The sequence below is a fragment of the Dipodomys merriami genome, unplaced genomic scaffold (assembly GCF_024711535.1).
Source record: "Dipodomys merriami isolate MVZ:Mamm:240054 unplaced genomic scaffold, mDipMer1.0.p SCAF_1529, whole genome shotgun sequence".
Lineage (NCBI taxonomy): Eukaryota > Metazoa > Chordata > Mammalia > Rodentia > Heteromyidae > Dipodomys > Dipodomys merriami.
This window is the reverse complement of record NW_027202859.1, coordinates 115,676-142,656: the sequence shown is the minus strand read 5'-3', so window position 1 is coordinate 142,656 and position 26,981 is coordinate 115,676. Positions and strand designations below refer to the sequence as shown.

Here is a 26,981-nt window from a genome sequence, read left to right as displayed (position 1 = left end):
TAGAAAGCAAAGAAGACCAGATATGAAAGAACAACACAGAATTACATAAAACTTATCTCACAGAGATTAAGAACTAGCCTAAGTGATTTAGAATGCTAAAGGCCATGAGGAATAAGGCGACTTAATAACTAGTTCTTTAGTAACCAAATATGGTTCCCTAGAACAGTTTCTGGTATAATTTAGTTATTATTATCATTTATTTCTTCCATATGGATTTATTCCTTCGCTTCTATCACAACTATTAATTAGCTGGTGCCTTTTTGGTGCCAAAACTGACCAAAAAGATTTCCAAATCTCACTTAGATTAATCCTCAACAGATATCTAAGCATATTCTTGACATTAATTTCTGTGACCTACCTAACAAAACGTTTTGTTTATTTTTATCAACACTGTCATCTAATATAGGTAAAGTACATGAATTAAGAACTATTGTTAGGCCATAGTTGGAAGTAGCAATTTTATATTCAAAATATAGGTACTTTATTTGACATTTACTAGCTAAATGAATTTTTTGCCAGTCCTGGGGCTTGAACTCAGGGCCAGGGAACACTTCCTGAGAATTTTATTTTCTTTTTTTTTTTTTTTTTGCTTGAGGCTAGCACTCTACCACTTGAGGCATGGCACCACTTCTTTTTCTGTTTACGTGGTACTGAGCAATTGAACCAAGGGTTTCATGCATGATAAGCAATCACTGTACCATGAAGCTACATTACCAGAGCCCTAAATGACTTTCTTAAGATGACATTACTTTTTCATTACATTCCTATGCATTATAATATAGCTAAGTGGTAGAAAATGAAGTGGAAAGCAATACTAAGACCAGTAAGGCTGACATTACTATCACATCACTAGAGAAGTTCAATGTAAGACCTTCAGGACTCATAGGGCTATTGCATGTGACATTATTATTTTATATTATTACATAATATTTTACATTATTATATAAAGAACCATTTACAGCCATCTCCTACATCCATAACATTCTGCTTCCACTTTCAAGTTCAAGAGCCAAAAATTTAAGTCTTTTTATTGATTGAGTGTTTTTCCAAGGAAGGAAGACAGAGGATGTGGAAGCTGATGTTGGAAAAATACGTACATTGGCTCCCAGTCCACATTTTTTGCATTTTTAAAAAGTGCTACTGATGAACTCCTACATCTACTAGACTATGCTGTCTGCACAAGAAGCAGATAAATGAAGACATTTATTCTGGTGGATAGTCATATATATTAACAAAATCCAGTTCTGGAAAAAAAGTTACTACTATAAAGTATTGTCTATAAAATGGTTTCATGTCCTAGCAGAACAAAATGTATTATTGAAATAATTACTCCAGCTTTCTTTGAGATTTTATGCTGTCTCAGAATCAAGATGTTCTCGATTTCCAGTAATCTACAAGCATAAGACATGATTTGAAGATCTCAGTAGTTTTAGAAACAAAGGTACATAATAGCTTCCTTCCTGCAGAGACAAGTGATGGCATGTATGACTGATTGTATTATAGTTATCTTCTTTTTCCTCTTTGTCTCATGTTGCATATCTTGGCATATTAGTCTGTCCTGCATCAGCTTCCTGTAGGTGAGATTTACCTCTACTCTGCAATGTCAAGATGAGTCATGTGACTTACTTCAGCTTACAAAAATGAACCAGAAGTGGTGAAAAGTTATTTCTAGGGGAAGATTTCTATCTCATTGTCTGTATCTAAAAGCTAACTTCTTTTCCCTTAGCTATAAAAATAGCATATTTCCAGAGGTAATCTTCTTTCAACTTACATACTGGAAGAATACAGCATGTGAAAATGAGGCAAAACTCAAACACAGCAAGAATAAAGCTAATATTAGAATATTATATTAAGATATTAGTTTCTTACTATTCTTGTATACCTTTATGATAGTTGACTACAGTACATCAGAATTTAAGAAATACTAAACAAGTACTAAACAAATGGATAACACTTCCTGTTTGATGTTATTACATTTTTTAATAAATAAGTATTCTCTATGTGATCACTTAAGGGGTTAGCTATTTCTATAAATGTTGTTTAATCACTCTAAAGCACTGTATCAAATATCCACAACCATTATCCAGACCTTGTGATTGAGATGAGGAAGAACAAAATATCTAGATTTCTCACTTGCCTTTTCCTCTTCTCCTTTTCCTAGTGAGAATTCTCATCCTTTCTCCAAATTCTCCTATTAATAAAGGAAGAATGAGACATTGTGGATATCAAGCAAAAGACTTCAAAGCCAGAATTTTATTCTTTCAGAAATAGATGAAGTAAATCAGAGTGACTCAAGGAAGAAGAAAAACATGATTTTTTCCCTTTCTGGCTTCAACAATAGAGTCTGAACACAAATCTAAATGTTTAATACCATTGGCTTTTGCTCATTTTTTAAAAATATAGTGTTTTAAAATAAATAATAATTTTTAAAATTAAAAAATTTCAAATATGTAGTAATTTGTTGTTTGCTTTTGGGAGGCATGAAATGACTGCATTAACATTGTGTGAATTGAGAGGCTAAATTTTATCTGAATCTAAACAAAATGAAAAAATATATGATGTTAAGATAAATAGCTTTTAGGTACATTTTCAACATGACATACACAAAGGGACATCTTTTTTCTTCTTTTCCTCTCCACACTTCAATAAGCAGTTCATGTAATTCAAATAGCTGTGTTTCTTTCAGAAATAGTTTAGACATAAAAAAGGTAGAAGAAGACAACTAGGATTGGTGGTGCATTCTTTAAAAATAGCAGTCAAATATCTATTAACCATAATTCCAAAATAATAACAATCAAATGCTCTTGAAAAGAGAAGATTTTAAGCAGAATATACAAAAAGTTATAATGCCAAAACTGCTTCAGGAGCTGCTCTCTGACACTTAAGATTTCTAGTACATGACAATGTTTTAATCAGGATTAAATGCTTTCAAGAACTAAATTTTTTCTAGTTATATTTCATTGAAGAAATATGTTGTTCAAAATTAATGAAAGGATAACAGGTTATAGTAGAAGAATGCTTATGCACTCATTGTGGTAGGCAGTAAAATACCTTCCCAAAATATCTATAGTCCCGAAATATCTAATCAATCAAATGTAGATTTACATTTTATAATGTTTGTAAAATAATCACCTTTCATTACCTAAGGAATAGAAATTTGAATAATTATCAAATGGGAAAAGTATACTCAAAAGTCCCAGCTGTAGTTAGAGGGACATCATTAGGTAAGAACCATCCGTAAGATGTAAAGATGCTACATTAGAAGATAAAAGAAAAGACAACAATCCAGATTCTGAAGTTTCTGGAAAGTGGAACAGGAAGTAAATGCCTTTTCCACTAGAATCATCTGAAAAATATTTTAGCTCTGTAGGTGGCTCAATTTTAATCTAGTGAGACTTCTTTTAGATTTTTGTCCTTTAGAACTGTAAAATGAAAATACGAATTATTCAAGCCAATTAACTTGTAGAAATATTTTACAGCAGATTTGGTTTAGTAAACTAACTCAACTACAGCCTTTCTTTGATGCAACTGCAAAGATACCACATGTCCAATTTTCTGAGAATAAGAAAAATTGCCACCAGCTTTGTACACATGTATGATCTATATACTACTAAGGGTCTTGCATTAATGAAGTCTTGAAATTCTAAATAATATTTAAATAAGAAATTACCTATCTGCATTTTCACATTTGGGGATCATTAAGTATCAAAGTTATGTAGAAGGCTAGGGTAAGAATATAGAAATGAAATCTGTCTTCTAATATTATAAAGACAATTTATGTCACTTTGATTTACAGCTTGTAAGGTAATAAAAAATAAGGTGAAACAGTAAGTCAATTTTCTATCTTTCCTAACTTTCCAACAGAATTTAGAGAATCCAGGAAAGATACAGCAATCCCAGGATGCCATAGCATGTTATAGGATCACTTGATGGTGAAAAAGAAGTTAACAAAAATGCATCCCCTGGAACAATGTGAAAGAAAATCTATGCCAACAGATTGTGATATAGCTAGAAAATAATTTCCACTATGCTAAGTCTTTGATATTTTAGGTTTGTTTACATAGAAACTTTCCTCTCTTAGGAAATGACTCTTTATTAATACCCAAGTGTTTGCAGCTTGTAACACAGAAACAAATAATGCTTCTAAATATAAACAAGCATGATACTAAGAGTAACCAAGGCTACTTGCATTGCTATAGCTGATAAAGAAGAATAATCTTGGGGAATAGTCCAAAAATCTTGAAATATTTCATACCTTTCCTCTTCTTCAACACGAGAAGTCCTAGTCTAGATATGTAAAATTTTAATAAAGGATTTTTATATTTCTTATTGTTCACCATAACCATTATTTTATAGACAAATGTTTACTGCTTTGGCTTAGGTGTTTTCTTGCTTTTGGGTGTTGTTCTCTATTATTTTGGCAACTACACAGAAAAACAAGATAAATCAATTTTGCTAATTTTGGATTGTTCAAAGTCAAGCTATCTTCAGTTTTCTGTTCCCTTCTTCACTGCTAATTAAAGTGTAATTATTGCTCTTTAAATGATAACAAAAATGTGATACTTTAACATATATTCTCATTGAAACTGGTGATTACAGGAGTGTGTGCAATTGTTTTATAATTGTTTTCAAATATTTCCTTGTCTATTTTCATTATTGCCTTTGTTCCTGTCTTTTAACCAGGAACACAAGGTTACACAAAAGATCTTACTAAGGAAAAGGTTTTAGGCAGAAAAAAATAGATGTATAATTAAAGGTTTCATCTCTTAAGAGACTGAAAAGCTCAAAAGACATTTTGTTATTAGTGGTACGGTTAAGATGACTTGAATATTTTGTTTCTTAAACTAAGTGAAATGCATGTACAATGTTACACTTGTTCAAAAAAATGATTATGGTTTATTCTTTTTTGCTTCAATGAGATGAAATCTCTAACAATGTTGGAGGGCATATTTATTTTAAGGTAAAAGGATTAATGATAGAAAGCCAAGGGAAATTCCTAAACAGCACTGCCTATCACATATCAGTTAATTATAATTATGGCATATAAGCATATAAACACACAAATATGAATTGAGTGAGAAATGTGAGATTTACACAATTATTCAATGACTACTAATATCAGAAAACAATTCTTTACATTTATATAAACTATTATATCTAGTGAGGGTTTAAACATTTTTATAACATATATTTTAACATTTATGCCAAAATATTTGTTTATTTGTAACTGTTTATTTTTAGTTTTTGTCAATCATGAAGCTTGAAATATTGACTTGGACAATGTCCGCCAAGTCTTCAGCTCAATACTAGTGCTCTACCACTTGAGCCACAGCCAATTTTCTGGTCGGTCATTGGAGATAAGAGTCTCACTGACTTTCTTGCCTAGGCTGGATTTGAAATGAAGTATGGAGTGGTAATCCCATTCATTTATATGTTGTTTAATGATCAAGCTACATCATATCCGTTAATTTCGGCATGTAACATTTCTTTATAGTGAGAATGCTCATAAACTTATCTTTTGGCTATGATGAAATATGTATTCTTAAGTATAATCACTTTGCTTCATTTTTTTTTTAGTTTCACAGTCTTTTTTTGTCTTTTTTTAAAATTTTATTCCATTTTATTTGTGAACAGAGGGGTCACAATTACATGGGCAGGATTATGCGCATATTTCCTACCAAGCATTGCAGCCTCCTCCCTTGGTTTACCCTTCACATCCCCTCCCAGCCTCCCCCCTCCCCCCAATCCCAATCCCTCTCCTTCCCCGCCTTCCTCCGCCCCCCTGCACCGACACTGCAAAGCTCGTTTGGACATAACAACCTGTATTTCTCATTGTTGCAACAGGTCAACCTGTATCCTTAAACAACTGTTTTTTCCCCATCTCCTCCTCAAGTTATAATGACATCAAATATAGTGAAAGCAGGGGTTATACTGTGGGGGAGAGACATACAAAGCAACAAAGAGATAATCTTATAAAGCGTGAGGAAGCTACTCAAAAACTGATACAGGATTTCCATGAACAACTTGAGAATACTCAAAGAGAAAGGGAAGAATGGCGTGAGCATGCTGAGAACACTCAAAGAGAACTGCAGGAATCCCAGGAAAGGGAGGAAAGAGAACTACAGGAATCCCACAAACGGGAGGAAGCTAATCAAATAGTAATACAGGAATTGAGAGACCAGGTAGAGAATACACAAAGATCACTAAAGGCATCCATGGGATCCATTAACAAAGAGCTGAAGGAAGTCAGGGAGACCACAAAGGGAATGCTGAATGGAACCCAACAGAAGAATTGGGAGTCTAAAGAAACCATAACCAATCAACTAAGTGATTTGAGAACAAACACTGAACAAAAAATTAAGGAAGTAAAGAAATTCATACAAGACATAAAACAGAGCTTCAACAAAGAACTTGAAGCCATCAAAGCTGACCAATTAGAAGGTAAAGAGATAAAAAACAAAGTAGAGAGCCTTTGCTTCTTTTAGTATAAAATTAATATATTTACTTTTAGTTATGGAAGTCTGCTAATTAAAGTTATATAAAACATGAATTGTAAAGTAAAAGATATTCATAGTTCTATTACTGGTTTAAAGAAAATAATTATGCATTTTTTCAATTATATTTCTTTGGAATGTGTAATATTCATTGATTTAACTTAAAATTGATAACAATTACATTATATCAAGTAGATTCAAACTTGTATTTGAAAATTGCACACTTAACACAAATATACTTCCACTTTCTTCTAACACATAATTAAAATAACAGTATAGGAAAGTTTGGTGTTATCTGTTCATGTGTAGAATCATAGAAACTCAGGAGGCTAAGACCTGAATATTTTAGTTCAATACCAGTCCAAACAGACAAAAATGTGAAAACTTATCTCCAATTATATAGCAGGAAGCAGAAGGTGAGATGTGGCTCAAGGAATAATGTGTTATCAGCCATGAGCAAAAAGTACAACAGAGACAATTAAACATTGAGTTCCCACCCTAAAAATGGCATATACACAAAAGACAACAACAAAAAAGTAGTATGAACATCAATAATAAAGACAAAATAGTAGAAAATTTCATGAGAAATGTTGTGTAAACATCTGGAAGTCAGAAATAATTTGACAGAATTTTGAGTCATGAGAGGTAAAAGTCACAGTATAATTTCAACAATCTCATTGAAGTTATTTGTGTTAAAACCTGGCTACTGCGTAATATGTGAAAGAGCAGACTGGATTACCTGACATAGCAGATATTGCCTGTAACTATACACCATCCCACTCTGTAAAAATATAAAATCGTGCTTGTTAATTTAAAAAGAACCTCATGCTAGAGACTTTTTGGTCCATACAGAGTGGTCCTTATTTTGAGGCTTTATACCAGTGCTTTTATTATAACCACTCCTGTTTTACTCCCCTTCCCTGGTGCAGCTATAACTTACTTACTTGGCACCAAGCCACTCCCTAGAATTGGGCAAGAGCATTTGCTGATGCTCTTCCAACTTCTCTCTGTGTCTCTGGATAGCCAGACTCTTGTACATGAGATGGGTTACTTTGCTATCCAGGTGGCCTCAAACTTGAGATAAACATGTAACGGATATGTCAACATGAGTTAGTTTCAAACTATGATCTTCAGATCTGAGCCACTATGCTCAGTATTTCCAGTAAATTACTTAATCTTTCTGACACTCATTCTTCCTGTGTGGAAAGTGAAAAGAATTACTTGTGGACCTTAGAATCCAGTGGGAGTTAAGACTAGGTGCAGGAAGTGTAAGTGTTCAGGATGTGTGGATAGAGTCTGACACTCGTATAAAACTACTGGTATTTATATTGAAATGAATTCCAGGAATTCAAAACACTAGGGATATTTTTGTTCTTGTTTATCCTTTTATGGACATTGAAGGAGCCAGAGAAATTCAAGGAGAACAGGGAAACAAATGCAGCAGTTGTACTCTGTAGAGATTATATTCACAATGAGCTATACCTCTTGTGGACAGGGACAGGAGGGAAAATCAGAGAGAGAGCAAAGTGATGAGATTGTCAAACAAGAAGTGAACTAATTAGCGTCTTATAAAATGGTGATCTGTACGTACACTACCTTAACAAAAACAATTTGAAAAATCCGGGTTGATGATTCTTTCCTCCAGTTTTTGTAGAGGCCCTCAAAACTCAGGCCCACCTGGAGTTTTTGAAGGTCAAATTATATGATAATTAATGTAGAGCCAGAATCTCTTAAGAAATATTATAAAAAGTATATCATTCTTGGTACCTTTTTCTCTTTGAATGGCGATTCTATATATTGTTGTCATAGCAAAATTTTTACTTTATGTTCTTAGTACTTGTCAGATGTTGAATCCTCTTAAAGCTTTGTGACAAAGTTCTGCTATATCTTGGCACCCTGCCCAAAACTAAAATGGTAATTAATCTTTGAAATTAATGTACTTGAGTATGAGTTTTATTTATTGATTTAACTTGTCGGTGGTGGTGAACTCTGGGCATGATTGCCATCCCTCAGCTCTTCAGCTCAGACTAGTGCTCTACCACTTGAGCCACAGTACCACTTCTACCATTTTCTGCTTAGGTGGTACTGAGGAATCAAACCTAGGGTCTCGTGCATTCAAGGTAAGCTGTCTACAACTGATCCACCTTCTGAGCCCCTATGAGTGGTATGTCTGTGCATAGGTCTATCAAGCAAATCTATTGAGCAAATGTATTCATTTTCCACTAGACATATGCAAAATTATGAATTATCTGCTATTTTAATGAATAAAATTGTTATCATTGATACTAGGAAGTGTTTGTCTCCCTATACTAAAAACATGGATGACGGTATTTTAAACTAAAACTACATAAGAAATTTTAAGATCTTGTTGCTAACAAATGTGTCCAGGTGTTATTACATTAAACAGAAAATTCAAAATGGTTTTTCTTCATAAATACAAAGATCAAAGGTCTTATAATACTTATTTCAAGATGCAAATTAAAGGGGAAAATCAGTCAAGAGGCAAAATTTATATTGAATGTTAATAGCTAAAGAGGAAAAGGAGATCCTAGATGGCAAACTAAAGGCAAAGCAATATCAGAGCACTATATGCTCAATATTAAATAAGAAGGTTTAATTGAAAAATTGAGCTGGAATGTGCACATCAGGCAAAAGCAAGAAATCAGAGCCTACCACCGTAAAAGAAAGACCATAATGCATATCTAAGAAAAAGGAAAAAAAGTTCCTGTCCTTGATTTCAATGATACATATAACCCCTACACACACACACACACACACACACACACACACACACACACACAGATGCGCGCGCACGCACACACACACACAAACACACACACATGAATGTATGCAACAGCTCAACCTACTCACATCCATTCGACATGAATCAAAGATATTCCTATAATATTTGAGACTTTAAAACTTTCTAGTTTTGTAAATAATTGATGACAGATGCATAAGCAAATGTTTTCTGAATAATACTCTGTTATGTAATTGAGAATTTATGATGGTTATATCTACTTAAAGTATCTTTGAATCTCGAAAGAATTAAACAAGAGACAATACTAATTTGGGACTATATTTCTACCAGCTATTCTGCAAAGGCTTCAAAAAATTATGAGATCCAATATTAAATACCAAATTAATACAATTAATACATGTGTAAGTGAAGTGAAAGACAGTGATCAGAGACCTATGATGCCTCCAATTCTCGGGAGGCTGCACAGTGTGACACCTTTGATTCTGCTGTGCCAGGCAGACAGTTATTTTCTCTAGAGCACTGGCCCTGCTGGGGTTGGGGATGGGGGCTGTGTGGAGAGGATGGTGGGGAGGCCCTGACGGAGGCTGTGAAGGGAGGAAGATGGAGTTGGCCAACAGCTCATGCAGCAGTAGCCCCAAAGGCAGCTGGGTTCTGGAGAGTGTTTGTGAGGTGTGCAATTTGTGGTGGATTTGCTAGGGCCTGTTTGCTTGGTGAGGAGAGGAAGAAGTCTCGAGTCCCACCAAAACAGATAATGAAAAATGAGACAACCAGTGGCTGAAGAATTTTAAGAACAAAGGCAGGGACTTTTAGGTAACCTCTATGGCCAGTGAGGGCAGCAAGGCTGGGCCTGTGGTTGTCATGCCTCTCTTGATGCCCTTGGAAGTGAGGGCCAACTCTCCTGTGGGATAGGCCTCGCTCTTGCCTTGACGCCGGCACCAGGAATTGTCAGCACAGCCTCAGCCTGCCCAAAGGAGCTGGTCTGTTGTGGGTGCTGGAACCTGGGCAGCTGCTGGAAGGCTATACACAGCAGGACAGAGGAAGCATGGCTGGTAGGCTCTGCTCCAGCCTAGCCATGCTCATGACCACTGGGGAAGTACCTGCTCTGGATCAGGACCAGGCACTGCTCCCCAGACAAGTAGGGCCTCTGGAGACCTGTGCAGTGGCCGCCACGTGTGGGTTGTGAACCTCCTTAGAATGGCCAAGGAATCTCAATGGAGAGGTGCATTTGCTTCTGTGCTCCTCCCATCTTCTGGATTCCTGCTCTCATCCTGCCTCCTGCCATGTCCAACTACAAGGAGTCAACTTCTCCAAGCCACTGAGAGGCCATCCTGGAGATGCTCACAGGGCTATCCAGGCTGCTTCACCATGCATGCAGGGGTCACAGGGTGCCATCCTCCAGGCAAAGCATACCCCCATTTCAGCTTGGCCACCCCTGCCTAGGGGACCACAAACTGCATTCTTACACAGAAAGCCAGGGGTACACAAGGCCGCCCAGTAGTCTAAGTCATCCTTTCCTTCCTCCTGCTCAGGTGTGGAGCAGCTGTGGAGCCAACTGCAACATCATGTTTGATTTTCTAAAAAGAACAGGAAAAAAGCATCATTGTCCCAGATACTGCTGCCCCTGGGGTTCTCTGTGTACACTAGTCTTGCGCTTAGATAAGGATCCCCAAAGACCATCATGGAGCCAATTCTCATGCAAGAACATTAGAGTCATTTATTGCAAGCTCAAGCCTGGACTCAAAACTTTCACCATTGCAGTGGGTCAGAGTTGAGAGCCCCGACCCTTCAGTTAACTGGGTAATCTTATAACAATCTTATTGGCTAGTAGGTGCAGACTAAGCAATAAGCAATAATTTGTGGAGGAGAAGGGAAAAAAATCAAATCGTTTAAATAGGGATACATGTGGATCCATTGCAACAATGAGATGTACAAGATCTTATGGAGAAAAACGAATTTTACAACTTTGGTAGGGGGAGGGTTGAGGAGAATTTGATGGGGGAGCGAGGGGAGGATGGGAAAGGATGGGAGAGGGAAACAAAGGAGGAGGCTACAATGCTTGATAAGACATGTACTCATTATCTTGCCCATGTAATTGTAATCCCTCTGTATAGTCTTTTCACAGTAAAAAGTAAAAAAAATTAAAAATTAAAAAAAAACTGTAGCTTTAGGTACTTTCATTTAGTGATGGCTATTGCTAGGGAGTTATGGGCAGAGCATTATTATGACATTTCACAGTTTTTCCAGGAATCTGAGTTCTAACTTTCAGTAAAAGTCTACTTACAATGGATACTTTCAGTAAAGGTCTTCACAAGGGATACTTTCTGATTATTCGGAGTCTAAGTCCAGAATGCCTATACTTTGACAAAGGCCTCTCACTAGATGTGTGTGTGTGTGTGTGTGTGTGTGTGTGTGTGTGTGTGTGTGTGTGTTGTGTGAGAGAGTCAGACACAGATGAGGTTTGGAGTAAAACACTTCTTCTCTTCAGCATTGAGTTTGGGTATCTATTGTTTGTCCCACCTCCCCAACCTGGAGTTCTGAAGTTGTCCTTCTAAATACTTTTTATCCTTTGATCTTCTTGATATTCAGATTCCTAAGGTCTTCTTGTGAACTTCCACATTGGCTTCATGAAGGTGATGCCTTTCTTCTAACTTTTTTGAAGCCTTTTGCTCTCTTTAAATCCAGTTTTTGCTGTGTTAGTGTTTTTACTTAGCCCAGACTGTGGTGGTCCATGCCGTGACTTTTAATTCAGAGATTAGTTTAGGCCAATATGAGATACTATACTTTCAGTATATCAGTGAAAGAAGTTCAGCATCTTTATTGAAACATTTTCCTGGTTGTAAATACAAACAAAAACATCCAGTGATATAAATATACAATCTGTTGTTTTTAGTTAATTGTGCAACAATGTAATGAAAAAAATCTTTTTACTAACTAAAGTGTGTATTTGAAATGGGAAAAAATAAAAAATTATAAATCTTAAAAATTGATGAAATACCAAAAGAAAAAGAAAGACACTGATCAGGAATGAAGTACAAACATAAATGTTTATAAATAAATGAAATGTTTGAAATTCATATCCACATAGTGAAGACGAAGTAAAATAAAGAGGAAAGTCAATGAGCTCCTATCTTACACACCAGAATAAATAAACTGCTGGATAGGTTGAAATAAATCAGGAACTATATTTGGTTTTGTGGCATTGTAAACTAGTGCAACCCATAGGAATATCTTAATGGAAGTTTACACAATACCAAAAAGTCAGATATGTTGATGACCTTTACAGCAATTGGATACATATTGAAGGAATATAAATCAACATGAACATCCATGAACTATAGCAACAGATAAATAAGTGAACACCTATGTGCACACAATCTCAGTCACTTTCATGTATAAGAATTTCTTTTCTATGCTCCTAATCACCTACACAGAGAGTACATGAGTTAACCTTGAATTGTCTTGGAAGTTCTTTTTTGGGATACTGTAGCTTCATATCCTTTGTTCCCTATGTAGCCAGATGATATTTATTCAATAACAAAACTGTTACAGGCAAAAGTATCCACCCTGACACACAGAGTAACTTGGATTTCAGAAATGAAACAAATAAGTGGGAGGTATAGCAGTACTTTTCAAAATTGAATAGATTACATATTTATTAGAAAGCCGGGTGCTGCAATAGACAATAAATAAAAATAAAAAAATTACATATGACATCAAATTACAAAGTTCCAGGGCATTTCCCTACTCTTGAGAACTTGAGTAATCCATATTAAAAATAAATAAATGAAGAGACGAATGTTTTATACCAAATTTCAAAACATACTATCTGTTATCCAAAGGAAATGCAATAAGCATGCATTTTTAATCTAGTAACATCATATGGTATGAAGAATCTGATTAACTGATTCATAGAAATCAATACAATGCAGATAAAACATCCGATATCTCAAGTGTCAACTTAGCAGAATACTTTCTATATATGGTGTCTATTTTACATATTATCCAACCCTATCCATCCAACAATGGCAGAAGGCCCTTCCTGAGAAAGTCCAGAGACCCGTCTACTGTGAGTGCTCAATGTAGACCTGTTCCCATTCTCTTTTATTTGGGCTTGTGATAGACTGACTATCTGTTAACTTGCCAAAGGCACAATTTGAACAGGCTTCCAGTAATGATATTTTAGCTTTAAGAAAAACAGGGAAATTGAAGACAGAGGGAAAATCTACCTGATCCCTGAAAGATTTCTATCATTGTGCTAAACCTGTAGCTTTCTACTAACACTTGAACAAACTGCACTAATTGCCACTCCAACCACATGTCCAAAAAGTGGCTTTCCAAATATTGGCCTATTTTCACTTTGGTAAATCAAGACACACTATAAACACTATTGTGGCCCCATTTTACTTAAACTTTTAGCTATGGTTGGCCCAAGGGACAGCTGAACTTACCAAATTCGTAAATTTTAGGTCATCACACAATCACTTAATAGCCCTTAAACATGAAAAATACCTACCCATATAAGTCTGCATTACATACTTATTACTGTTTTTCTTCATTTGTCATGTTTTACATATTTGTGTATCCCAGGGCTTAGATCTGTAATATTCCTTCTCATGGTTGTTACTACTGAGTACAGTAATTATTTCTGTATTTTTCTCCAGCTCTGTTTTCTTTAATTCAAGTCCTTAATAGCATCCTGGCTACTGACAACTCCTAGCTACTGATTTTAGTAAACTCAAAAGATCCCAAAGTGAGCTTTGATCTCTGTCTACAAACCAACCCCTCATTACTATTTGATTAAGTGATAACTCTTCCAGCTCTCTTGTCAAAATAACTTGGAGTCATTTCAGACTTACATACTTTTTGACACCTCATATTTCATCTATGACCAGGTTTCAACAAATTAACTCACTGTATATTTTAGGAACCGTATATATGGTATATGAGTGCTAGTACTATGACTTAAATTTGGGAACTAGGTTCTTTTGTTTTTCTTTTTATGGGGGGGGGGGTCCGGTCGTGGAGCCTGAACTCTGGGCATGGGTGCTGTTCTTCAGCTCTTCAGCACAAGACTAGTACTCTATCACTTGAACCACAGCGTCACTTCCAACTTTTTTTCTTTTTGCTTATGTGGTGCTGAGGAATTGAACCCAGGACTTCATGCATTCAAGGCAATCGCTCTACCACTGAGCCACCTTCCCAGCTCCTTACTTTACTTTTTTGCGCAGGCTTTATTTAGTATAAAGATCACCTACAATGTGATTACCCACACCTTTTTCATTTAAAAAATATGTATATTCTGTAGCAATGTTATTGCCATTATAACCATAATTAGGAAGATAATGTGCGTTCATCTGCTCCATACATCTTGAAAGGTAATGAATGTGAAACTTACAGAATATCCTCAGATATGCCTGGTGGAAACCTGGATTTGTATTATGGGTCTATAGTTGATCAGTATTAGGTACTTGGGAAATGTGTTCGGCCTTGTTGCCTACTTCTGTTTTTAATAAAACACTTAATTCATTTCCTAACTGGAAGAACTATCATGAGCACTAAAATTACCCTAATGCAAGTGCAGTGCTTGGAATGGGATCTGCACATTGTGTAGTAGGTCCCAAAGAAGTCAGCTTCCATCAATATAGGCACAGCATCCTACTTGAAAGCCTTAAGAAATATATACCCAACTGATGTTAATATGGGTGAAAATTTGTCTTTACAAAAAAAAGGTCTTTTCTTCATATGAAACAATTAATGTAATGTTGGGCAGTCCTGTGGCTTTTACTCTGAATGAGTTCTGCCTAAATTTTATTCTTACTCTATTAGTGGTAGCAGTAGCATTCTTTAGTGCTACCCTTCATGTTTCTAGTTCTGTGTTCCATTTGGAATAGTATTGTAACTTAGTTTATAATCTTTGTTAACAGAATAAATAAACTACAACTGCTGAAGTTTTAAATAAAGAGACAATTTTAAGTGTGCATTACATTTATGTGCTTAATACTTTCCTGAAATTATTCCTTTTAGGTCATATATCCCAAACAAATTATTTTTATGTTTCTTATATGATTTATTATATGATTCTTATATGATTTCTTAGAGATCCATAAATAAAACATCTCAGAACAGGAAAAGAGTAGGTAAGAAATCATAAAAACATTATTATGGTGTCTTAATGGCTAAGTGTCAAGAACATGTAACAAAACAGTTGGAATATTCATTTGCTCTTTTTGCTATTCTCTCACCCTTCATTGTAGAAACATTCTCACTATGAAGTGCCAAGTGGTCGGGACCTTTCAAACTCGTCTCACTGACAGAAGTGATGGGATTAGGACATGTACTCCTATGACTGGCTTTTAGGAAGTTCACAATAAAGCAATACCAGTACATATAAAGAAACTTTTGTGAGTGGTGTGTATTGACTTCCTCAATTGCCAAAATTAAATTCTTATGTCAAAACATCAAATTACTTACATTATAATATATGCAGTTCAACTGGCATCTCTAACACATCTATAAATCAAGTGCAAACTAAAAGCTCTATATCAAAAACCAACATCTAAGGCAATGGTGGAAATACAAGATTATACACAATAAATCTAATGGAGTGAGATCTTTACACTCGCAATGAGCAATGATAGCTGAATTTTTAACCAAGCTTGGAAAGTTCAGGTGTCCACAAACTATGTGATTAGAGATGCGGAGTTGACCTTGGTATCAAGATTGGAGGTAAATTTCAAAGGCAGCTAAGGTTGCTGCTGTATTGTAGCTCAATACAGTGTGACCCTGCCTGATAATGGTAAAGCACAGAGTAGAAGCTAGGCCAGTAAAATGTATAGGAAGGATTTTCCACTGAGAATAATTGCAGGGGGTGATCATCACTTTTGCGTTGAAAATGTATAGCCCATCATTCTACTTTAAACTCTAGAGTATTTCTGATCTGAAGACAATTATAGCAAACCAATGTGCTGTGATTGCTGAGCAGCTTAGGTGTGTATTACTGTAATATATGTAAAATTTCTATAGGTATGGAGTGCCCTGACCCTCACACTTCATTCTGTGTTGTGAAGTTTCATGGAAAAATGTTCATAATTATGCAATTCACACTCACCTAAGTCTGAATCAGTCAACTGGGATAAGACATTAGGATCATCACTCCAGTGATGAGGTTTGTGACCTATGAAATACATAACATTATTTCACAATGTATATGCGTTTCTGAAAATTTATGCAATACCAAATACCAAATGTACAAAAGGGACTATTGTCCATCGCTTATATTATCAGAAGATAACATACTCCTGAATTATACTTTCTTGCTAGAGGATCACAGGGTGACTGCTGATATTTGGTATCTTTTCAGGTGCTCCTATACATTTGTGAATTTTGGGGGGGAAGTGTTTTTCCATAGTTTGTTTTGAGGTGTTCAAAATATCAGTACTGTCACTAACCACAACCATGGAACAGCAAAGATGACGGGATACCTGGACAAAGAACTGAGAAATCACAGGAAGTGATAGGAAAGAAGACACCAGAGGACCCAAAGCCTCATAGCCCGGTTCCAGAACCCCAAATCCCACTTAACATGCTTTATATTCATTCTACTACAGGGGAGGGGGAGTGAGTGGCTACAGGTAGGTCCACAAACTAAGGCATCAATCTAGCTTGTGGTTACAACTATTAACTGAGGTATTGTTTGAATACATAGAGATAATTGAATCCCTTATTTTTAGGGAGCAGAAGGGAACAATTGTCATTATGTAATCACTTAACCACCATTAAAAAAAGAACCTCAGGGAAGTTAGGGAGTGAAGGGATGGTAGGGGGAAAACAATGGAGGGGGTAACAAAACTCAATAGGAAGTGTACTCATTACCTTGCTCATGTAACTGTAACCCTCTGTATTGTATCTTTACCTTAAAAAATTAAAAAAAGAAAATAATCCGAAGGCTTGAAGGAAATTCTGTCCCTGACTTTTTTGAGTGTGTTTTTACTCATACATAACTTTTCTGTAAAATTCTAGTTGAGAGTATTACAGCAAGAAATAATTTGCCGGGAAGTTCCAGTAAGATGGCGGAGGAGAAGCTGGAGGCTAAACAAGCTCTCACATAGAAGGCAGATTTAAAGTTCCAGTGAACAGTCCTAAGCCAGAGAATCACACCAAGTGTGCCATCACAGGGCAAAGAGTTATGCCAGAGAGGTAAAATCCAGGCAAGGAGACAGATCGGAGCACTTGCCAGGAGTTGCCACTGCTGCGACAGCTGTGTCAGGGGTGGCCATACCAACCATACATGGAACAGAGAGTCCGCGAGAAGGAGCCAGCAAGAACTGACAAGGAGCAGACATCTTCATCCTGTAGTTTGCAGACCAGAGATGACCCAGGAACCAAGACGCGGCTTGAGTAGAGGCCTAACGTCCTCACTCCCTCTCAGGGAGCAGAGGAGGGAAGGCCATCTCCCCCACCCCCAGTACCGGAGATCTCCATCTTGGATACTGACAAAGCTCAGTGGAGCTGCTAGCTCCAACTCAGGCATTGGAAGAAAACTAGAGTCATTTAGCAGGTCACAAGAACCTTAAAGTGACCTGCCAGACTCAGCTACACCCAGGGAAAAGTCACTCAGCTCAGTTACCAGCCCCAGGAATGGCTTTCTTCACTGAGTAATCAGAGACAGAGGGTGCCGCTCCCTTTAGCAGCCTTGACAATCTATTGAAATTTAGTAAACATAAACCCAGAGAGTGGCTCCTGGCTGGGCTCTGTAAGTTTCTCACAAACTAACCCCTGGGAAAAACTACTGTTTGCTGAAGGGCCTCAACTCTACCCAGAACCTAGCCTCATCACAGCATCTCCAAACTTCAGGAAAAGCCATCTCCCTCTTTTGTGACACTCAATGCAGATCTCCCTCTCATTGAACTAGGCTGGGAAGAGGATCACAAAATCCATGGTTAAGCAGAGCATTTATCTGCCTGTGCAAAAATACTGACTTAAGAAACCAACCAAGCCACAGGAAATTCAAACAGCACAAGCAGACCAGAGAATCCAACAAGAGGCTGGTTACGGACACGAGGGAGTAACAGGATTTTTCCCACCCCTCCCAAAAAAATCAAAAAAAAGTTTTATTCAATTTTTGTGCACCTTTTATAAAAAAAATTTTTTTACTCATTCATAGCACAGCTCACACCAATATTCGTCCAACTCTTCAATGAAATTGAAAGAGAAAGTTCACAACCAAACACATTTTATGATGCCATCATAATCCTCATCCCAAAACCAGGCAGGGACTCATCAAAGAAAGAAAACTATGAACCCACTTCTTTGATGAACATTGATGCAAAACTTCTCAACAAAATTTTGGCCAATCAACACAACGATCAAACAGGATTCATTTCAGGGATGAAAAGCTGGTTCAATATATGCAAATCAATTAATATTATTCATCACATGAACAGGAGCAAGGATAAGAACCACATGGTTATCTCAATAGATGCAGAAAAAGCATTCGACAAGATCCAAAGCCCCTTTATGACAAAGGTTTTGGAAAAATTAGGAATCAATGGAACATTCCTCAATACAGGCTGTATATGACAAACCTACAGCCAACATTATATTTAATGATGAAAAACTGAAGCCATTTCCTGTTAACTCAGGAACAAGAAAAGGATGTCCATTCTTTACACTTCTCTTCAATCTAGTATGAGAATGCATAGCTACAGCAATACGACAAGATGCAAACCTAAAGGGGATCCAAATGGGGAAAGAAAAAATAAAACTCTCCCTCTTTGCAGATGACATAATCTTGTATTTAAAGAATCCCATAAACTACTCCCAAATTATTCAAGCTGATTCAAAACTTTGGCAAAGTAGCAGGGTATAAAATTAACCCCCCAAAATCAATTGCTTTTCTGTATGCCAACAATGAGAAAAGTGTGGCTGAAATTTGGAAAGCAACTCCATTTGTAATAGCCCCACAAAAAATAAAATACCTAGGAATTAACTTAACCAAAGAAGTGAAGGAACTCTATGATGAAAACTTTAAAAACTTGAAAAAGGAAATAAAAACTGAACCTAGAAAATGGCAAAACCTCCCCTGCTCCTGTATTGGAAAGATTAACATCGTGAAAATGGCAATACTTCCCAAGGCTATCTACAAATTCAATGAGATACCTATAAAAATTCTAACATCATTCTTCAAGGAAATAGAAGAGGTAATCCAAAAATTCATATGGAACAATAAAAGACCACGAATAGCAAAAACGCTCATCAACAGAAAGAATGCTGCTGGAGGAATATCAATACCAAATTTGAGACTCTACTATAAAGCCATAGTAATCAAAACAGCTTGGTACTGGCACAAGAACAGACCTCAGGACCAATGGAATAGAATTGAAAACCGAGAAATGAACATACAGATCTATAGCCATCTAATCTTTGATAAGGGATGTAAAAAAATACGATGGAAGAAAAACAGCCTCTTCAGTAAATGGTGCTGGCAAAATTGGTTAACTAATTGTAGAAATCTAAAGTTAGATCCTTATATATCACACTGCACCAGAATCAACTCCAAATGGATCAAAGACCTCGAAGTCAAAGCAGACACTCTGAAAACATTACAGGATGGAATAGGAGAAAACTTAGGTCTCCTTGGCCCAGGCCCAAATTTTTTTAATAGAGTCACAGAAACACAACAAATAAAAGAGAGGGTGGACAAATAGGATTGCATGAATTTGCAGAGATTCTGCATGGCAAAGGACATAGCTAGCAAGTTCAATATAAAGCCCACGGATTGGGAGAAGATCTTCACTAGCCATACAATGGACAAGAGTCTCATATCTAAAATATACTTGGAACTCAAAAAATGAAATCTGCCAACAACAAATCCTCAAAGAAACAACTGTCCTATAAATAAGTGGGCTAACGACTTAAAGAGAAACTTCTCTGAAGAAGAAAGAAGGATGGCCAATAGACACATGAAGAAATGCTCAACATCCCTAGCCATAAAAGAAATGCAAATCAAAACAACATTGAGATACCACCTCACCCCAGTTATAATGGCTATAATCAAGAATTCTAATAACAACAGATGCTGGAGGGGATGTGGACAGAAGTTAACCTTACTTCATTGTTGGTGGGAGTGTAAAACTTGTTCAACCACTTTGGAAAGCAGTATGGAGGTTCCTCCAAAGTCTCCACATAAAGCTCCCCTATGACCTAGCAATCCCAGTTTTGGGCACTTACCCAAATATTTACAAACAAGACCACACTAAAGCTACCAGCACAACTATGTTTATTGCAGCATTATTTACTATAGCTAAGATATGGAACCAACCCAGATGCCCCTGAGTGGATGAATGGATCAAGAACATGTTGAATATATACACAATGGAGTTCTATGCCTCCATCAGAAAGAATGACATTGCCCCATTTGTTAGGAAATGGAAAGACTTGGAAACAAATATATTAAGTGAAGAAAGACAAGCCCAAGAAACATAGGTCCCATGGTTTCCCTTATTTGCAATATCTAGTATATGTATGAGTCAAGCAGAAAAGGCCAGATAAGGTGATGTTAGGAAAATGAACCCTAAGATAGGTATTTCAATGTTTTTTTTTCTTTCATGCATTTGTTTCTAACGCCTTTATAAGATTATGTCTTTGTTGATTTTTATGTCCCTCCCCCACATTATAAATCCTGTTTTCACTGTATTTTATGTCGGTATAAATTGTGGAGAGGAAAGGGAAAAAATAGTCGTTTAAATAAAGATACAGGTGGACCCCTTGTAACAATGAGATGTACAAGTTGTCATGTTGAAAACGAACTTTACAACTTTGGTTGGGGTGTGAGGATTAGGTGGGAGTGGGGGAGGAGGCTGGGAAGTGATGGAAGTGGAAACAAAACAAAGGAGGCGGCTTCAATGCTTGATAAGAAATGTATTCATTATCTTGCCCATGTAATTTTAACCCCTCTGTACATTATTTTCCCAATAAAAAATAAATTAAAAAAAAGAAATAATGTGCCATTTGAAGGGGAGCATAGAACAAAAGGAAATAACATTGTTTTAAACATGTTCTACTCAAGGGACTGGGAAGGTGGCTCAGTGGTTGAGCGCTTGCCTTGCATGTATGAGGCCCGGGTTCGATTCCTCAGCACCACATAAGCAAAAATAAGCCAGAAGTGGTGCTATGGCTCAATTGTTAGAGGACTAGCCTTGAGCTGAAGAGCTGAGGGACAGCGCCCAGGCCCAGAGTTCAGGCCCATGACTGAACTCCCCCCCCCAAAAAAAAAGTTCTACTGCATAGAAACAAAGACATGCAGGTGTCAGTTATCAATTCCTTTAATTTAGACCTGAGTTCTCCAGAGCAAGGAGGATTCCAAAGACGCATCCAGTGAGTATGATCAGGAAAAGGAGCCTCTTCTCAGACCAGTACTCCTTTAAGGAGGGTTCCAATGAAATATCTGGGTTTTTTTTTTATTTGCTTGTTTGTTAAGTTTGTGTTGGTTCTGGGGCTTGAACGCAGAGGCTGGACCCTGTCCCTGAACAGTTTCCTTTCCTGCCCACCAGCCCCCAAATCTAGTATTCTACTGCTTGAACCAAAACCCACTTCTGGCTTTTTTGTTGTGTAATTACAGATAAGAGTTTGACAGACTCTCCTGCCAGGGTTGGCTTTGAAATAAGATAATAAGAAAGCCAAGTGACATAAACTGTATAGACTTCTCTTTTCAAACATGAAATATTAGATGAAGTTTATTTTAAAGCTAATATTTGACAATTTTTTCCATTTTTTATTGTGAGAATACCGTTCAGAGGAGTTACAATTACATTGGCAAGCTAACAAGTACATTTCTAATCAAGCACTGTTTCCTCCTCTTTGTTACCCCATCCCATCCCTTCCCATACTACCCCCCTACCCCCTCCCAGTCCTCCCCCCCCACCAAATTTGTAAAGTTCTTTTTTTGACGTTACAACTTGTACATATCATTGTTGCAATGGGTCTACCTGTATCCATAGTTAAATAATTTATTTTTAGAATATATGACCAGCAAAAAATCCATCACATTACTCAGCAAAATTAGGTGCACGGAATCATTTTGGAATTATTTGTATTGCTTGGGAAGATTATTGATCTTTTCCTTCCTTTGAAACTTAAAGTCATATTTCACCTTTTTTATTGGTTGTGGGGCTTGAATTCTGATCCTGGGCGCTGTCCCTCAGCTCTTCAGTTCAACTTGAGTGCACTAAAACTTTAGTTATAGCACCACTTCTGGGTTTCTGGTGGTAAACTGAAGATTAGGGTCTCATGGACTTTCCAGAGCAGGCTGACTTTGAACCACAATCCTCTGGTCTCAAACTCCTGAGTGGCTAGGATTACAGGTGTAAATAACCAGCACCTGTCTGATATTTGCATTTATGTATACTGAATGACACTGTTTACAAAGAATGGAAATTTTAACCAAATGATGACATTGCAGCTTTTCAGAAAAATTGAGATAGCAATAAATATGTCCTCCATTTCCATTTTGTTACATTAATGACTCATGAGCTATGGGACCCTTACATTAGCATCCTCTGACATCTGTATAGGTGAATTTAGTATCAGGAAATGTTCATAGAGAAATATAGAAAGGCTGTGATTTTTAGAAAGCAAAGAAGATCACCTATGAAAGAACAGCATAGATGGAGATACATTTATCACAGAGATTAAAAACTAGCCTAAGAGATTTAGAATGCTAAAGACAATGAGGAAAAGCCTAGTTCACAACATGTTCTTCAATAACCAAAAATGGTTCTCTGGAACAGTTTCTGGTATACCTTAGTTACTATGATTTATTCCGTACATCTGCAGTTATTCTTTATCTTCTGTCACAACACTTAATTAACCTCTGGGTTTTTGGTGCCATAACTGACCAAAATGTTTCAAAATCACACTTAGACTACCCTTCTCTTTGTGATTAGCAGTGAAGACACAAAATCCTGGAATCATTGAATTTCCAGAATTAATCTTCACCTGACATCTAAGCACATTCCTGGCATTAATAGCTGTGACTTAATGAACAAAACTTTTTTCAACACAGTATCCTAATATAAGTACATTAATTAGGGACTGTTGTCAAGTGTCAGTATGGAAGGAGCAATTATATAATACAAGTATGGGTTCTTTATTTTTCATTTACTAACTAAAAGCTTTTGTTTTGTTTTGTTTTGCCAGTCCAGGGGCTTAAACTCAGGGGTGGGGAATTATTCCTGAGGTTTTTTTTTTTTTCTTTTATCTTTTTTTTTTTTTTTTTTTTTTTTTTGCTAAAAGCTAGTACTCTACTACTTGAGGCACAGCACCACTTCCAGAATTTTTCTTTTTATATGTTACTGAGGAATTGAACCCAGAGTTTCATGCATGATAGGCAATCACTGTACCATGAAGCCACATTCCAGCAGCCCTAAATGACTTTCTTAAGATGGCATTACATTTTTATTCAATAACTATTTGTCATAATTATGGCCAGGTGCTAGAAATGATGTCAAAAGCAATACCATACAATAAGTCCAGTAAGGCTGGATGGACAATGAAGAACTGTCATGGTCTAGCAAGGTCACAGAGGGGCTTATCCCATGGAGCTATTTCAAGAGGCTGAGCAAGACAGCACCTGACCCACAGCCCACCTCCAGAATGAGAGGGCCACCTTGGGTTCTAGCCACATGGGGATGCCGAACCCCCTCCTCCAGCACCCATTCAACCAGTTCTTGTGAAAGAGGGAGAGAAAAAAGTCGCAATTACAATTAAGAAGGTTGCTGGTGGCTTAGAACTCTAATCCTAACTACACAGGAGGCTGAGATACAAGGATCATGGTTCATAGCCAGCCACTGCAGGAACGTCTGTGAGACTCTTATATCCAAAGAACCACCAGAAAACCGGAAATGGTGCTGTGGGATCAAATGGTAGAGTGCTAGCCTTTTGCTGAGGAGCTCGGGAACAGTGCCCAGACCCAGAGTTCAAGCCCCACGACTGACAAGAAGTGGACTTCCTACCACCAGAAGTCTACTGTATAACAACCATTGTCTTAGGGAGCATGGTAGTGAAGTCAGGCTGAGCTTCCTGTGAAGTTGAAGTCATAAGTAGGTCACCTGGCTTCTCTGTGCTTTGGTTTCCCTAGCTGCAAAACTCCACAGAATGAAGGATCCCCTTCCATATGGGATAGGGTAATGATGTAAGAGAGCCATGTTTTGTTTCATAATCCCACATCTGTTGCACAATTAATAGAAGGCCCCATCTGAGCCCTTTCCGGGTATCTTCTTGTCATTTGCTCATAGAACTTCAGAGAACCTTATCTGAAGGCTGCTCCCTCTGTGCCTAGCCATGTTTCAGAGATCCCTCTACATAAATCCCTTGCTTCCTAACAACTGTACTGTGAGGAAAATGAGGTCTGATGGGTGCAGCCCTATCCAGAGCTTCACCTATGGTCAAGAATCGGCTGTTATGGACTAAAAGTTGGGAAAAAGACATCTAAATTGATGACTGCGCATGTTGCTACATGTCTACCATCCCAACTACAGAGGACCAGGCCTGGAGGAGCATACCTGTCACATATAGGAGGACCTCGATCCAGCCCAGCCAGAGCATATATTGAGTCTCTGTTTCAGAAATGCCCAAGACAGAAAGTTGGCTCTTCAGAGCCAGGGAGAGGAAACAAGCAGGGGTCATGGTGCCCTCCAGGGGGGTCTGACCTCGGTAGGGATGATTTGGTGGCGACCACTCACCTGTGCTGCTGGGAGAAGCTGCTAGAGGCTGCTCCAGGTGGGGCGAGCAGTGATGGCAGTGGTATTGTGGGCAAATGGGCCCAAAGTAGAGAACCAGGTCCAGGGATCAGGTTGGGGCTTTAATCGGGCTGGCAGCACGACATTGCCTGATATTTGAAATCTCGAAAATTAGGAAAGGGGGAAAGCTGCTGGGGCGAAGGCAGACTTCGCAATTTCCTACTATACTCTGAAGTCGTCTTGAGTCTCTTCCTCACCACTCAAACACCTCACCTTCATCAACTGCTGGTAGTGGTTTAAACTAACAGTGGGAATCCTGGTGCTACTAGGCAACATGGAATGTGGGCGTGGCCACCATTCTTGTATCCCATTGGTCAGAAAGAACCATGAAAGAATGGGGGTGTTGACGGAATCCTGTGATGCAAGCAGCATGGGCAGTGTCAAGAAGTTAGCATTTCCCCAGCCCTTTTCAAAGGGAACAATGTCAATTCAGTTGGAGACAAGAGGGTGACCAGCTTTACCCAGATGGCTGCACAGATTATTGTGTATGTCTGTTTGTTGCCAGTCCTGGACCTTGAACTCAGGATCTGGGCACAGTCTGTGAGCTACTTTTGCTCAAGTCTGGCCCTCCAAACTAGAGCCACAGCACTTCTGGCTTTGTTGTCACTGAAGTTAGAAAGGGGTCTCAAGGACTTACCTGCCTAGGATGACTTCAACCATGATCCTCCAATCACAGCCTTGTAAGTATCAAGGAGGACTGCTGAGAGCCACTGGTGCCTGCTTAATCACTGGTCTTGCTGATGTTCTCGGACAAACAGGTTAGTTCCCTATCCTTGGTTTTAAGTGTTGGGAGCTGTAGCCCACAGTTCGAATCCTGGTCCTGCCACCTCCAAATGGCAGGAGATCCAAAAAACTTACTCCTATCTATATGATTAACAACAGAATGTGATGTGTGTCATCATTGAATGAGCAGTTCTTAAGTGATTCCAATATAAAATTATACACAATTATATTATAGGACACTGATCTATGTTAGTTAATATTTTATTGAGCATTAAAACAATCTCATTAATAAAATGGAGGCATAATGAAATTACTAAGAATTGAGTCTCACATACTATAAAGGTGTCATTTTTCTGCCAGGACTGGTTTTGGAACTCATGGTCTTGGTAACTCTGATGCACTATGTGGGAAGGGAAAGCTGGTTTCCTTGAAGTCAAGAAATTCAAATCTGTTCCTGAGGCCTGAAATAGATCCCCACCACTAGAAAACATCCTATTCATGTACAATTTACATATATGATTTATATTTATAAACATGTGTTGACTATATTTCATTCAGTGCAGTTATTTAATTTTTTGTTTTATTCATGCATTGCATTGAACATTTATTTTATTGACTATTATGTCACATAAAACATTGATTACATGGGCCTGGGAAGGTAGCTCAGTGGTATAACTTTTGCCTTGAATGCATGAGGCCCTGGGTTCGATTCCTCATAAGCAAAAAGAAAAAAGGCAGAAGTGGCGCTCTGGCTCAAGTGGTAGAGTGCTAGCCTTGAGCTGAAGAGCTGAAGGACAGCGCCCAGGCCCAGAATTCAGGCCCCACGACCAGATTCCCCCCACAAAAAGCATTTATTACATTAATTACATAGGATATATGTCTGCATATGTATTCCACTTCATACCTGACACCCAGGACTTTCACAGAAAGGGAAAACATGTGTCACCATCAGCTTCTTACTCCACAATTCATTTTTTGGCAGTGCTGGCATCTGAACTCATGGCCTACAAGCCTACAAGGCCCAATTCATGAATGGGTGAGTGTCAGCACTCCATCCTGGGGCAAGTTGAGCTGACAGGCTGTTCCCAGGACCTGGTATCAAGCCCCAGGGGTTAACAAAATAATAACATTGATATGAAGATGGCAGTACATTAATAAATATATATCTTATCGAGTGTAAGAGATATCTATATATTATTCAATAAT

At 37.6% G+C, this 26,981-nt stretch overlaps 1 long non-coding RNA gene across 1 annotated transcript; it reads right to left on the bottom strand.

Moving 5' to 3' along the window:
* Positions 1 to 2,143: 2,143 nt before the first annotated feature.
* On the bottom strand, positions 2,144 to 25,272 carry LOC138827258 (uncharacterized). The gene is made up of 3 exons (XR_011372029.1): positions 24,996 to 25,272; positions 16,364 to 16,429; positions 2,144 to 2,191 (listed from the first exon to the last, which is right to left on the bottom strand). It is a non-coding gene; the product is annotated as an uncharacterized lncRNA (long non-coding RNA).
* Positions 25,273 to 26,981: the final 1,709 nt, after the last annotated feature.